At 40.8% G+C, this 13993-nt stretch overlaps 1 protein-coding gene across 1 annotated transcript in view; it reads left to right on the top strand.

Annotated features, from left to right (window-relative positions):
* RDH16 (retinol dehydrogenase 16) overlaps nt 1-13993 on the top strand; it is a 103151-nt gene that overhangs the window by 49938 nt on the left and 39220 nt on the right.

The following is a 13993-nucleotide window of genomic DNA, read 5'->3' as shown; positions in this document are numbered from 1 at the left end:
CAAGGTTATGCTGCCCTGTAAATGGATCTTGGATTAACATTTGTGCCTGTTCCATAGCGAGCTGTGGGTCTTGCATCAATCCAAACATACTCTTCCACTCAGCAGTATTCAAAACTAAAGACACTGCCCCTAAATTAGTCACTCTCACAAGCCATTTTAGTAAAGGTTCCTCGGGAGGCTGACGATACCTATCTACAAACTGAAGCAGCTCTTTCACACTGTACCCTTTGCTTTCAATAGTTTCTTGGCTTTGCCCGTTCCCTTCCTGGACTATGTTTTTGGTAACCAGTGGTCTTACCGGTACTGCCTGTTCTGACACAATTTTTCCTTTCTGGGTAGGCCCTGAAACTAGGGGTCATAGCTTTAATTAGACTGAATCTGAGCTCAATTTAGTGCTACAACCCTGCTCTACATTCTTTTCCCCTGCCATTGCAGCTATGGCTGATAACAGCAACCAAGGAATCATAAGTCTAGCCCTTTCCTCGTCATTCTGTATTTCCATATACATACAATTAGCCATTTCCTCAGGAGTTAGATCCATCTCTCCTAAATCCCATGAATAGCTTTTGCCTTGGGTGACCAATCCCAACAAAAAAGCTGCTTTAATCCATGGGTTTCTTTTATCCCATCCAGAAGCCAAAGGTTTCTTACTTTCCCGTTTATCTCCTTTCTCCCAAAACCACATATTGCAGTGAGTCTAGGCCGTTGCAGCAAATCCCACCATTCTGACACCAATTGCTTGAACAATTTCTCTTAGATCAGCACGAGGCCTGTCCCCATGAGGCGGAAGTTAAAGATGTCCCAAATGTCCAAACTATCATACCACTCCATCATTTCAGACATTAACTCCTCCTCCTCCTCCTCCCAGTAATTTCCCCAGTCTTAGGGTTCTGTATTTCGCTATAATGCCTCACAAAACTCACAGACACCCAAGGGTTCGTCTCACGTAGTAGTGGTGGAGGCTGGCAGGCTGGCGAGTGCCGGGTCCGTGAGTAGGGCTGGCGGATCCTCCCAACTCTTGGGGTTTGATGAACCTCAATCAGCAGATCAGATGACGGCTGCTGTCCCAAATCCAGGGATGATCCAAGTCACAAAGCCGGAGAAAGAGGAGAGCGAATCTTCCCAGGAGATTCCTAGGTATACCCTCAGGGAAGGTAAGAGTGGTGATTTGAATTATACCCTCCAGCAAGGCAGGACTCAAGATACATTCCACCTGTGTTGCCCCAACAGCATTAGCCTAAATTCCATCACCGAGAGTCGCTTGCCAGTCATTATAGGGAATGATTACTACCAGTTGCCCAGCCAAGGTGATACCTGACCTTAACTACCACACCACCCCAAATAGGCATGGATAATGGGATTTACAAAACATCACAGAATGGAGGACAATGGCTAGAAGGGCCACATCAAGCAATTCACTGCAGGTGGTGAGTGTATAAGTGCTGTCAACTAGTGAATAGAAGAGCACAGCACAGTACCCTGCCTGTATAGATAACATAGAAACAAAACAACTTAAAATTGTGGGCAAATTACTCCAAGATATAATCACCAATTAAATATAAACATAAAAACATCATGATGTCTTAGAGACAGCAGACCATCACAGTCCACACAAAGAAGCAAGATAAAGCAGGAGAAACAAGGGACCAGGATACAGATCCAAAACACATCCCTGAGGAAGATGTAGCATTGGAACTCCCTGATAAGGAATTTAAAAGAATTATATTTAGGTATCTTCAAAGGATTGAGAGACAGAACAAGGAAAACACAGACAAAACCTTAGAAGAATTTTGGAAGAAAATACAAGAACAAAATGACAAAATAAATGAAAAATTTGAAATGATTCTAAATCCACAGATAGAAATCCAGAAGATTAATACTAAATTGTCAGAAATAGTAACCCATTGAAAGAGCAAAGGAGTAGAATCGATGCAATGGAAGACAGAATTAATGAGATTGGAGACAAATACCCGAATACCTCTTTGGAAAGGGATCAATCAGAAGAAAGATCAAAACAAAATGAAGACAGCCTAAGGTTTATGTGGGAGACCATCAAAAGGAATAACCTACATGTCATTGGAATTTCAGAACTGGAAGAGAAAAATAAAACCACTGAGAAAATTGTCCAAGATTTGTTGGAGGAGAACTTCCCTGATTTAATGAAAGATGAGAATATATATCCATTCAGGAAGTCCAATGAACCCCAAATAGGGTAGACCCCAAAAGAAAATCACCAAGACATATCATCATCAAACTCATCAAAACCAGAGACAAAGATAGAATACTGAAAGCAGCACGGGAAAAACAAAAATTTACTTACAAAGGACAAACAGTAATAATAAGCTCTGATTTCTCAGCAGAAACCATGCAAGTGAGAAAGCAATGAGATAGTATATATAAAACCCTGAAAGACAAAATTTTTCAACCAAAAATTATATACCTGACAAAATTATCCCTCAAATATGTTGGTGAAATTAGGAGATTTCAGATAAGCAGAAACTAAGAGAATTTGTTAAAAGCAGACCAACCTTACAGAGATACTAAAGGAAGTCCTTTGAACAGAGAACCAAAAACAGCATACAACAACCGACCATTCATAAACAAGATGACATAACCCAGAAACCACAGCTATGAACACATCCAAAGTAAAATAAGCTTACAAGATTGTAAACAGGGAACCAGAAGCATCAATTGGCAAATGAGGACAACTACAAAACAAAAAAGAGGGATAATAGTGTGTAGCTACAGAACTTCTAAATGGTGAGGAAGTCAAGAGAGTTACAAGATACAATGATCTGTTCTAACCTCAGGGAGAAAATTATAAATCACAGGGTAACCTCAAAGATAAATGATAAACCTTCATATCACAATACAAAAGAGGACAAGCAAAAATACTCAGCAGATACTAAAACAACAGGAACAAAGGAAATGGTAACACAATTCATAACCATAATGAGTTCAGCACAAAAAATAATATGGAAGAAAGAAAGAAACCAGGGACACCATGCAAAACCACATAACAAAATGACAGCAACCAATTCATACTTGTCAATAATTACACTGACTGTTAATGGATTAAATGCATCACTCAAGAGACAGAGAGTTGCAGATGGCATAAGAAAACAAAACCCATCAATATGCTTTCTACAAGAGACACACCTTAGAGACAAAGGCAAAAACTGACTAAAAATCAAAGGTTGGAAAAAGATACATCAAGCAAATAGCAACCGTAAAAGAGTAAGAGTGGCAATATTAATTTCTGATCAAATTGACTTTAAGACAAAACCACCATATGAGACAAGGAAAGATATAATGATTAAAGGATCAATTGAACAAGTAGATATAACCACAATAAATATCTATGGTCTCAATGAAAAAACCCCAAAATACACAAGTCAGACGTTAAAAGAGTTGAAATGTCAAATAGATGACTCCACAGTCATAGTGGGAGACTTTAATATACCACTTTCAATGAAAGGTAGAACAACTGGAAAGAAAATCAACAAAGATGCAGAAGAGCTAAACAATACAATCCAGTAGTAAATTACTCAGTATGGCTTTTCTACCCATAAGTCATTGTAAACTCAGTGGTGGAATGAGCAACTGAGGAGCTCCTGAGTGTAAATGCTATCAACCTGGGTTATTTCTGTTGGGCGTGGCACAACACAATGTTATGGGAGGCTCTTTCTCAGGTGCTTAGCGTTCTGATGCTATGATTGGCTAGTTTGGCCACTGCCAAGCTCAAAAGGAGGCCTCCTAGAGTCAGAATTCTCTCTCTCTGACTGCTGGTTGAAGAAGACATGCTGCTGAAAGAGACATGCGCTCCTGAGACACGCGTTGCTGGGAAAGAGACGCAAGAGACATGCATTGCTGAGTGAGACACCAAGGGACCAGCACTGTTGGGAAAGAGACTGTGAGAGAATGTTGGCTGAGGGACGGTGAACTGGGAGAGAGACTGAGCATTTTTCCTGAACTTGAATTGTAGCCTGTGGTGCTTCCCTAATAAACCCCATAATCTGTGAGCTCTGTGTGGCCACTGCAGCAAATTATCAAACCCAGGAGAGAGGTGGTGGGTGCTTTGGGGGGAACAGTTGGAGAAAGGGCTGGAGGGAGGCAGCATGTCTGGCCTAGCAGGAATAGGCCTTGGGCTATTGATGGTGATTCTGTCTTCCTCTTGTGGGATTAGAGAAGGTCAGAACATGTGGCCTCCTTGCCGTTTTTGTACCACCTGTCTCCTTTCCTTTGTCAGCCTCTTGCATGTCCTTGCTGACCCTGGCAAATAGAGCCTGTTCTTAGGTCCCTGGAATACGAATGAGAATGCTATCACTTTAAAATCCAAAATGGTTGCCACTTGTAAACATTCAAAATGGCTGTGCCCCCATCACTTTAAATATCCAAAATGGCTGCCACTTGTAAACATTCAAAATGGCTGTGCCCTCAGTCACTTTAAATATCCAAAATGGCTGCCACATGTAAATAATCAAAATGGCTGCACCCTCCGGACAGCAGAAAGTCCAAAGCTCAGGTTGTCTCCCTCCTTGCTGTTTCCCTTCCTAGTCATAGGCCACCAGAGCAGTTGTTCCTGAAGCCCTTGGTGACCGGGACTGATCTTTAGGTCAATTCTCATGTCCCAGTACCACTTGGGAATATTCAGGCTGTTGGTCTGGTCAGAGTAGCTGACAGTCTGCAGCTCTGACCGTCTCTGTACTCACTATTTTCATTCAGGTTTATTCACTAGTTGGTGCCTAACCCACTTCTGTATAGTTCCTTTCAAAGCTCAGGGTTCCAGGATTATCTTCTGTATCTCTGTCAATTGGTTTTTCTTTTCTTTGTTAAAGAGGGTCTGTGTCGCTTGTCTGCCTATTCCTCAATCTTACTGAAAGTCAAGTCTTTTTATTTTTAATCAGAAATTAATATTGCCATGCCTGCTTTTTTTTGGTTGCTATTTGCTTGATATGTGTTTTTCCATCCTTTGATGTTTTAGCTCATTTTTATCTTTGTGTCTAAGGTGTGTCTCTTGCCAACAGCACATTGATGAGCCATGTTTTCTTATCAATTCTGCTACTTTCCATCTCTTGACTGGTGCATTTAACCCATTTACATTCACTGCAATTATCTATAGGCATGGATTTACTGCTGACATTTTGCTGCCCCCTCCTTTTTTTTGTTGTGGTGTGGATGATTTCTCTGTTCAATATGTTTTTCTGTGATGAATTCATTTTGTTTATGTTTTTTTTTTTTTCATCATTTCCTTCGTTGTTATTGTTTTAGTATTTACTGAGACTTTATTCTTTTTTTTTTTATTTTGGTGAGAAGATTTATTACTTTTCTTTGATGTTACTCTGTAATTTTTTATTATCATCCAAAGTTTAAAGCAGTCTGTTCTATCTTTATATCATCTTGGCTTCCTCTCCATTTGGAAGTTCTTTAACTACATCATTTATTTCCTCTTTTTGCTTTTTAGCGATCATTGTTTACAAATTGACATCTCTGCCTCCCTATTTTCAGTCTTGTAGATTTATTTTTGATACTTTTATGTTGTTGTTGTTGTTATGTGCTGTCAAGTTGGACCCGACTCATAGCGATCCCTCCTTGGGTTTCCGAGGTGGTATCACTATGGAAGTAGATTGCCCAACCTTCCTTCCAAGGAGTGGCTGGTGGGTTTGAACTGCCAGCCTTCTGGTTAGCAGTCAAGTGCCTTAGGCACCATGCTACCAGAGCTCCCCTGATACTTTTATATCTGGGTTGATTTCCAGGTGATATTATCATGTATCTTAATCTCTAGTTGTTTGACATTGTTCTCTGTTTGAAGGAATCTTTTTAGCATTTCTTGTGAAGTTGGTCTTTTTTTTTGAAAATTTCCTTAGTTTCTGTTTATATGGGAATGTTCTAACTTCACTGTTATATTTGAGAGACAATTTTGCTGGATATATAATTCTTGATTGGCAGTTTTTTTTTTTCTTTCTTCTTTCAGAGATCTCTCTCTCTCTCTCTCTCTCTCTCTATCTATGTATCTACCATCTATCTATCTATATCATCCATTGCTTTCTTCCCTGCATGGCTTCTGCTGAGAAATCAGAGCTTAGCTTTATTGGTTCTCTTTTGTCAGTGACTTTACATTTTTCCTGACCTGCTTTCAGTATTCTTTCTTTGTCTTTGGTTTTGAAAACTTTGATTATGATATGTCTCGGTGATTTTCTTTTGGAATCTAACCTGTTTGGGGTTTGTTGAGCTTCTTGAACACACATCTTCTCATCTTTCATGATATCAGAGAAGTTTACTTCCAACAAATCTTTGACAATTTTTTTTTTTGTCTTCTTGTTTTGGAATTCTGATCACATGCAAGTTATTCCTCTTGATGGTGTCTCACATGGTTATTAGCCTTTCTTCTTTCTTTTAAATTTTGATTGTGATTTGGGTGAAAGTTTACAGAGCAAATTCACTTTCCATATAACAGCTCACATACACTTTGTCACATGACATTGACTACAATTTCCCACAATGTAACAGCTCCCTCCCACTTCCTCCCCATAGTTGCCTCTTCCCTGTGACCTTCCCTCTCATGCACTCCTGCCCCCTGAGCTGACTCCCTGTGCATACACAGCCCTTCTATTCTCCCATGATCAATCTCTCCAAGGAGTGTATCTATCTAATGCAAGTGTTTAGCTCTATGCCTGTTTTTTGTTTGGCTGGAAGCCACAGGAGTGGGTTCAGTTCCAGACCTGAAGGGCAGCCAAGGGCCATAGTCTCACTAGTTCCGCCAGGTGTAATCAGACCAGCAAACCTGGTCCTTTTTTTTTTTTTTCTTCCAAATGATTTTGGGTTTTGTTCCACATTGTTCTCCCTCTCTATCCAGGATCTCGTACAGCGATCCCCCTCTGAGTAGTTGACAGTGGTAGTCAGGCACCATCTAGTTCTTCTGGTCTCATAATCATATAGGCTGAGGATTGCAGTTGCTTGTACTAATTGTTTCCATGCATCTTTGGTTTTCTTCATTTTTCTTTGCTCTGGACAAAGAGAGACCCGTCGTTGCATCTAGATGGCTGCTTGCAAGCTTTTAAGATCCCAGTTGCTACTCGCCAAAGTAGGATGTGGAACAATGTTTTGAGTAGTATGTTATGCCAATTGAGCTTGCTGTCCCCTGTTATCATGGTCCTGAGCCCACAGGTCCAACTACTTGCTCCCTCTGAGTAGCTGGCTGTGGCCAAGAAGTGACTACAGCCTTACCCCTTGTCAGCTCTACTATATACCTGGGAATTCTTATAGAACATACAGATATGCTTGTAGAAACATTGTCTATCAACCCTATACATGGTCTTGGGCACACTCCCCCCTGCATAGACATACCTAGTAGTTCAGCAATTATTAAGTTTTCTTAATTTTTTTGTTCTTTTTTTCATGACTGTTCCTCTCACAGATTAGTGTTGAAGGATTTGTCTTCAATCTCATTAATTATGTGTTCCATTGATTCAATTCTATTCCTTTGTCCTGCCAATGGGTTATTTGTTTATGAAATTTTAGTATTGGTCTGGATTTCTACTTACTGTTTTTGTATGGTTTCTAATTATTTTGTCAATTTGTTTTTGTATTTTTTTTTAAATTCTTCTAGATCTTGTAGGTGTTTTCCTTGATTTTGTTTGTGGTTTTCCCTAACTTTCTCTCAGTCTATTGAAAGTTCCTAAATATAATTATTTTGAGTTACTTATCAGGTAGTCCAATAGCAATTCCTCCTCTGGAACATTTTCTGGCCCTGTATTTTGGTCACTTGTTTGAACCATCTTGTCTTTTTCTCTCTGTGTGAATTGAAATTGTCAGTTGTCTGTAAGACATTGTAGTGTTATTATATTAGTTTTATCATATGCTGGTTTGCTTCACCATATTTATTTATTTATTTTTTGTTGTTCTATTTTAATATATCTGGGCAACATGGCATGCATGTTATTCTGTTCACTAATTTAGCAGTACTAGGGCACTCCCCACCTGTTTCCAGGTGGATTTCATAGCAGGTGGGTGTGTGACCATGAGTGTCTGATTGGCAGAGCAACTGAGGGCAGCCTAGGTGAGCATTGTCCACCATCTGTCATTGATCCAGAGGTGTTGGAGTGGGTGGTGGCACATACCCTCTGGGTGGGGCAGCAGGTATAAGTGGGCAGGGTCACTGGCATCCAATTCTTGGGGAAGAGAGAAAAAAATGGGGGGAGGTGAGAGGGGTAAAAAAGGAAAAGATAAAGCAAGGAGGGGGGACGAAGGGAGATCTAAGAGGAAAAAAAAAAAAGGAAAAAAAGGAGAAAAAAAGAGAAAAGGAAGAAAAACAACAACAAAAAGAAATAAAAAAACAAATGCAGTACTGTTTTTTGTACAAGGGCAAGTGGTAGCCACCAAATATAGCTGTGGTGGAAATGTGGAACTTACTTCACAGGAGAATGCATTGCTGAATATGGAGGGTATTCAGAGACAGTACTACTGAATGTGGAGGTGGTGGTGGGTTTTTTAGGCTGGGTTCTCTAGAGAAGCAAAACCCGTGAAGCTTACACACACACACATACATATATAGAAAGAAATTTATCTGAAGGAAATGGTTCACACAATTGTAGTGGCTGCCAGTTCCCAGGTCTATGGATCAAATGGGAGCTCTGATAGGGTAGTGCCTAAGGCACTTGACTGCTAATCAGAAGGCTGGTAGTTCAAACCCACCAGCCACTCCTCGGAAGGAAGATGGGGCAATCTACTTCCATAGTGATACTGCCTCGGAAACCCAAGGAGGGGTCGCTATGAGTTGGGTCTGACTCGACGGCACAAACAACAACAACAACATGGATCAAATGTCAAGCTGGAGGCTTCTTCTGACTCACACAGCTGCAGGGACTGAGAACTCAAGATTGGCAGGCAGTATAGCAAGCAGCTGGCTTCAGAGCTGATGACTCCAATATAGGCAGGTAAAATGGCAGACTGTTGGCTCACAGGCTGTGAGGGCAACAATCCCAAGATTGGCAATCAACAGAGCAGGCCACTGGAACTGGAGATGATGATGACCCAAATGCAGGATCCAAAACAAGTGAAAAGCCAGAGACCTTTCCAAAGCTTTTCTGTATATACTACAAGAAGGCCACACCCCAAAGGAAACTCTCTTTCAAGTGGTTGATACTCATAGCATCATGGAAGTGATTACATTTTATAATATCTTATCATGAGGAATAACTACATCATAACTGCTAAGCCATTTAGAATCATGGGCCAGCCAAGTTGACACACAACTTTAACCACCACAGGGGGTGAAGTAATCTCTCAGTTGGATGATGAAGAAGAAGGAGTAGGAGGAGGAGGGAGCGGGGAAGAAGAAGGAGGAGAAGAAGAAGAGGAAGGAGGAGGAGAGGGATGTGGAAGTCAAAGAATAAAAAAGAGAAAATAATGAGGGCAGAGGGAAGGACTGAGAAGGAAACAAAGTAAAAGAAAAAAAGAGGAAAAAAAAAAAAAAAAACTGGAGCAAATGTTAGTTGCCAAACACAGCTGCAGCAGTCACACAAAGCTCACTCTTGAAAAGTGCACACAGCCATCCACAGAGGGGTGGGGGCAGGTGCTGCTGACCATGGTGGGGGGGTGGGATCAAAAAGAAAAGGAAGTAAGTTTTGACTGAGATTTCCCTGAATACCGGTAGCTTCAAAACAAAACACCTGTCTCAGATTTTGTGGATTGGCTCTGTGCTGTGCTACTCTTTTAACAGCCAGCTAGGTCATTTACAAGGCTCCTCAGCTTTCACTGAGCCTATGGATCAACAGTGGTGAAAGCTTGCAGTCTTCTTGTTCTTTTTTTGGAGCATGCCTCCTGTCCTGGGCAAATGAATGACTTTCTAAATTCCTGAGGACATACAAGCACTTTTGAATACCCTAATTTCACAAAAGTGACCTCTTGAATGTCTCAATGTTTTGCTCATATGACTGAATTTTTTGATCACCTTACAATGATTACCAACAATGCCCTCATCTTTTTCACCCTGAGTGGACTCTGAGTTAGAGGAAACAGAGAGAAGTGTCTGTGTCAGTCCTTCAAGCAGCCCCCATACGGGATGGGACAGACATATAGAGTAATTTGCAAATGAGCTTTTCGCCGTTACTTCTGGAACAAAAGGCCAGGTGGGTCCCACATTGGGCATGTATGTTGTGGGCTTCAAGTTTACCATCAAGCCAGGGAGGGTTGGGACAATGGCAAATAAAAAAGCCACAATACTTCCTTACCTTTTTGAAGTCATTTATTCTTGATTCATCATTCACTTGGTTGCTATAAACCTTTGACTAATTTCTGAGTTCTCACATAGTTTGATCTGAGAATTTCTCGTTGTTTTTTTTCTGTTTCTTGGAGGAATGAGAGTTTGGAGTTGTCCATTCTGCCATTTTGCATAATCAATCTACACTGATTATTGTTTTACCTTAAAATAAATGTTACAAAGTTTTACCATGTCCCATTAATAAACTGTACCTCAGGGATTCATGGGTTGGGGGTTCCAAGGGATGAGGACTTCAGTGGCTTCACATCAAGGGGTCAGTGGGATGACTTTTGGAGAAAGTTGAAGGAGGAAGTTGGATTACCCTGGAGTCCTCCCACCCACAGAAATGCGAGGTAATTTTTTCCTGTTCTTCTGAAGGAGATTTTTCCTGAGGTTGATTTAAACACACAGTAGCACCCCCTGCTTTAATATACGTCTACATTGTGTTGGGTTCTTCCCCTTTCCAGCATTTAGCTGACCATTTATAGGGATAAGCCAGGTCCATATTGTTTAGTGAAAAATCCCCTTGCCCTGGAGGAGGGCTAATAATAGTAAAACTATCTAAAGCAGAACTGAAACCTGGATAACATGGTCCCTGAGCAAGCACATGACATACCCACTGTGATATTCAGCTTCATGGAACCATCAAAGCAAAATCAAAAACCAGTCCAGGCTTGGATAATGAGGCTTGACTCAGAATAAAAACCTCTGCAAGGGGGAAAGGGACTATGACAATACTGGAGGGGTTCATTGTAATGAGAAAAATGCTTTGACCATAAGATCAGCAAGTATGTTAAGAGTTCGCCAAGAAAGATTTTTCTTTCATAGTGATGGGAGGAAATAAAGCTACAAAAAACCAAGATGGGAGCAGTGAGATGGGAGAAAGGGTGATATGACTGGATAATAAATAAGACAATGTTTTATGCTGAGATGGTCTATTTTCCAAGAGGTAGTACGTAGGGTAGTATGTTGATTTAGGCTAAGAGGGGGCCATTGTTCAGGGACTGATGGGAAGGAGGGAAGCTTTACCAGAGTTTGGTTAACAGACATTTTATTTCTGATTCATCAGTTAGAATAAGCATTTCTTTTAACCAAGAGTAGACAATTGGTATGCATGGACTTTTGATAGGTGAACAAGGGGCATTCATGAGTCTTACGTAAGTCTCATGAGAAGGGTACTTACTTTCCATAAGCCATTTCCCTGAACACAAAGGTGGGGAGTTGACTTTCACTATTGTTATTTTCCCTGCTTGGAGAGTTTTGGTAAAATTCAACATGATTGGAATGATGGAAGAGTGGCAGCCATTTAACTGCATTCAGTACTCACAGGAGTGAGTGCCCAGTGAGTCTCAAGACAACAAGGTTTGGGTCTTGAGCTAAAAACTCTCATAGCTGATAGCAGGACAAGAGATAATGAAATGTTGCTGTCTTCTCATAATGCCAGTGGCCAAGTTAAGTGCCAGAAGCTCCCTGATTGAGGAGAAGATTCTGATGCTGGAGTTTGAGCTGAGGTTATAAGGACAAGGAGTCAGCCTGGCAGCTGGACAAAGATGGGCTCCCAAATTGAGAGCCAGACTGAGGGTGAGCATGCTGCCTGTGCTGCAGAGCCTTCTGAGAGAAAGGAAAAGATCAGGCTCTGAGTGAGAGAGCTGGCAAGGTGGGTACAGGAAGACTTGAGGAGGGCCTTTGAGCTCTGGAGCCACCGGCACTTCATAAGTTGGCAGTGGAAACCCATGGAAGGGAATTAATCAGGGGAGCTACTTAGTCAACTCATCTCTGAAGACCCCTCAGGCTGCTATGCTGAGGATGGCTCTGAGTGTGGGGAGGTAAGTCTGAAGACAAAGAGACTCTTTAAAAGTCCAGTGCAGGAGTTCGGCTGAGAGACTGGGGTTTTACTAGAATAGGAGAAGGCACGAAAGGGACAGAAGAGTATGCAAGAGGTACAATCAGCAAGACTTAGTGATGATTGGATGTGGGGAAAAAGGAGGACACAGTATTTCACTGGTGTTTTGCTTTGGGATAGGTAGGATTTAGAGTGAATGAGCTCATAATAGAAAATTATTTGAAAAATAATTTAAACCCTATACACAGGGCAAAAAAACAAAACCAAACTGAACCAAATCAAACAAAAAAAATTCCAAAAAAACCTGTTGCCTTTGAGTTGGCAGTAATCCTGAACGATCCTGATGGCACAGACAGCTTGGAGATTCCTGAGTGGTGGTAGGACTGAAGAGTTAACCTAAAAATCAGCCCTGCTAGCCAGGGACTGCACAGAGGATTGCTCTGGTGGCTGGGGAATAATGGAGAAGGTGAAGAGAAAGGTGTGCTGAGCTATGGACTTTTGCTGGTCCAGAGGGCACCACCATTTTGAAGGTTTAAAAGTGGCTTGACTATTTTGGGTATTTAAAGAGACAGTGCTTTCCCAGATTCTTGGGGCTTAAGAACACATTCTGCTTTCCAGCAACCCCAAGGACACTCCAGACCTGCAAGACTGAAAAGGTACCACATTCTTCTTGTTACTCTTATATCCCACACCCGCTTGGTGAATGGAGGTGTGGCCATCCCCCACTCCCACCTACCTTCTGGGCCCAGAGGAACTCCATCACAGTCTGTGTGCTCAGAAAGAGCCTAGGCGCCCTGCCCTGTTCTCCACTGAATTTTTTTTTTTTTTTTTCTGTTTTCATTTTCCTTTTTCTGGTGATTAGTTTGCTTGTATTTGTCTGTTTTAAAACAACTATTATTGTTAATACTTTTGTCCTTTTTACTATTATTCTTAATCTTCCCATCTGAGGTCCTAGTTTTTAGCATTTTTTCTTTTCCCTGTTACTGGTGAATTGTTTTTTTTTTTTAAATTTAAGTGTTGTGTTTTGTTGTTTTTCTTTTTTCCCCCTTTTTTCTCATGGTTAACCCCAATCCTTGTTTTTCTTTTTGCATTTTTACCATTTTTTTCCTTCATTATTCTCCTTCTCTACTTTTTTTTTTTTTTTTTGTCTTAGTACCCTATCCCCAGATATTACAGGTTTCCTTGTTTTTTCTTTTTCTTTTCCCCTTTTTTCTTTTTTTTGGTTACTGTTCCTGTGTGATTACATAGTGTGTTTTTCATCCATGGACTTGTAGTTTTTTGATGGTTATTCAATTGTAATTTGTGTCTAACTGAGTGGGAGACAACAACAGTCCCCCTAAGACACAGCTACACCCACACCTCCTGCAACTGCACTTACTGAGCAACTGCCACTACCTCCTTCTCCACCAATGAGCCAATGATAAAAAGTAACAAAGAAGAACCTGAATCACCCTTGGCTGCTCTTCACAAACAGTTAACAGAGATCTAAATACAACAACCCCACGATGCCTCGGAAACAACAGATCATCACAGTCCACACAAAGAAGCAGGATAAAGTGGTAGAAACAAGGGAGCAGGATACAGACCTAGAACACATCCCTGAGGAAGAAGCAGCATTAGAACTCTCTGGCAAAGAATTCAAAAGAATTATATTTAGGTATCTTCAAAGGACTGAGAGACAGACCAAAGAAAACACAGAAAAAAACCCTAGAAGAATTTTGGAAGAAAAAACAAGAACAAAATGACAAAATAAATGAAAAAGTAGAAATGATTCTAAATCTACAGTCAGAAATCCAGAATGTTAATACTAAATTGTCAGAAATAGATAACACATTGGAAGGGCAAAGGAGAAGAATTGATGCGATGGAAGACAAAATTAAGGAGATGGA

Source organism: Orycteropus afer, unplaced genomic scaffold (assembly GCF_000298275.1).
Source record: "Orycteropus afer afer isolate SDZICR_OR568_19922 unplaced genomic scaffold, OryAfe1.0 scaffold00261, whole genome shotgun sequence".
Lineage (NCBI taxonomy): Eukaryota > Metazoa > Chordata > Mammalia > Tubulidentata > Orycteropodidae > Orycteropus > Orycteropus afer.
Note: the sequence above shows the minus strand (reverse complement) of the source record. Positions and strands in the feature narration are given on the sequence as shown.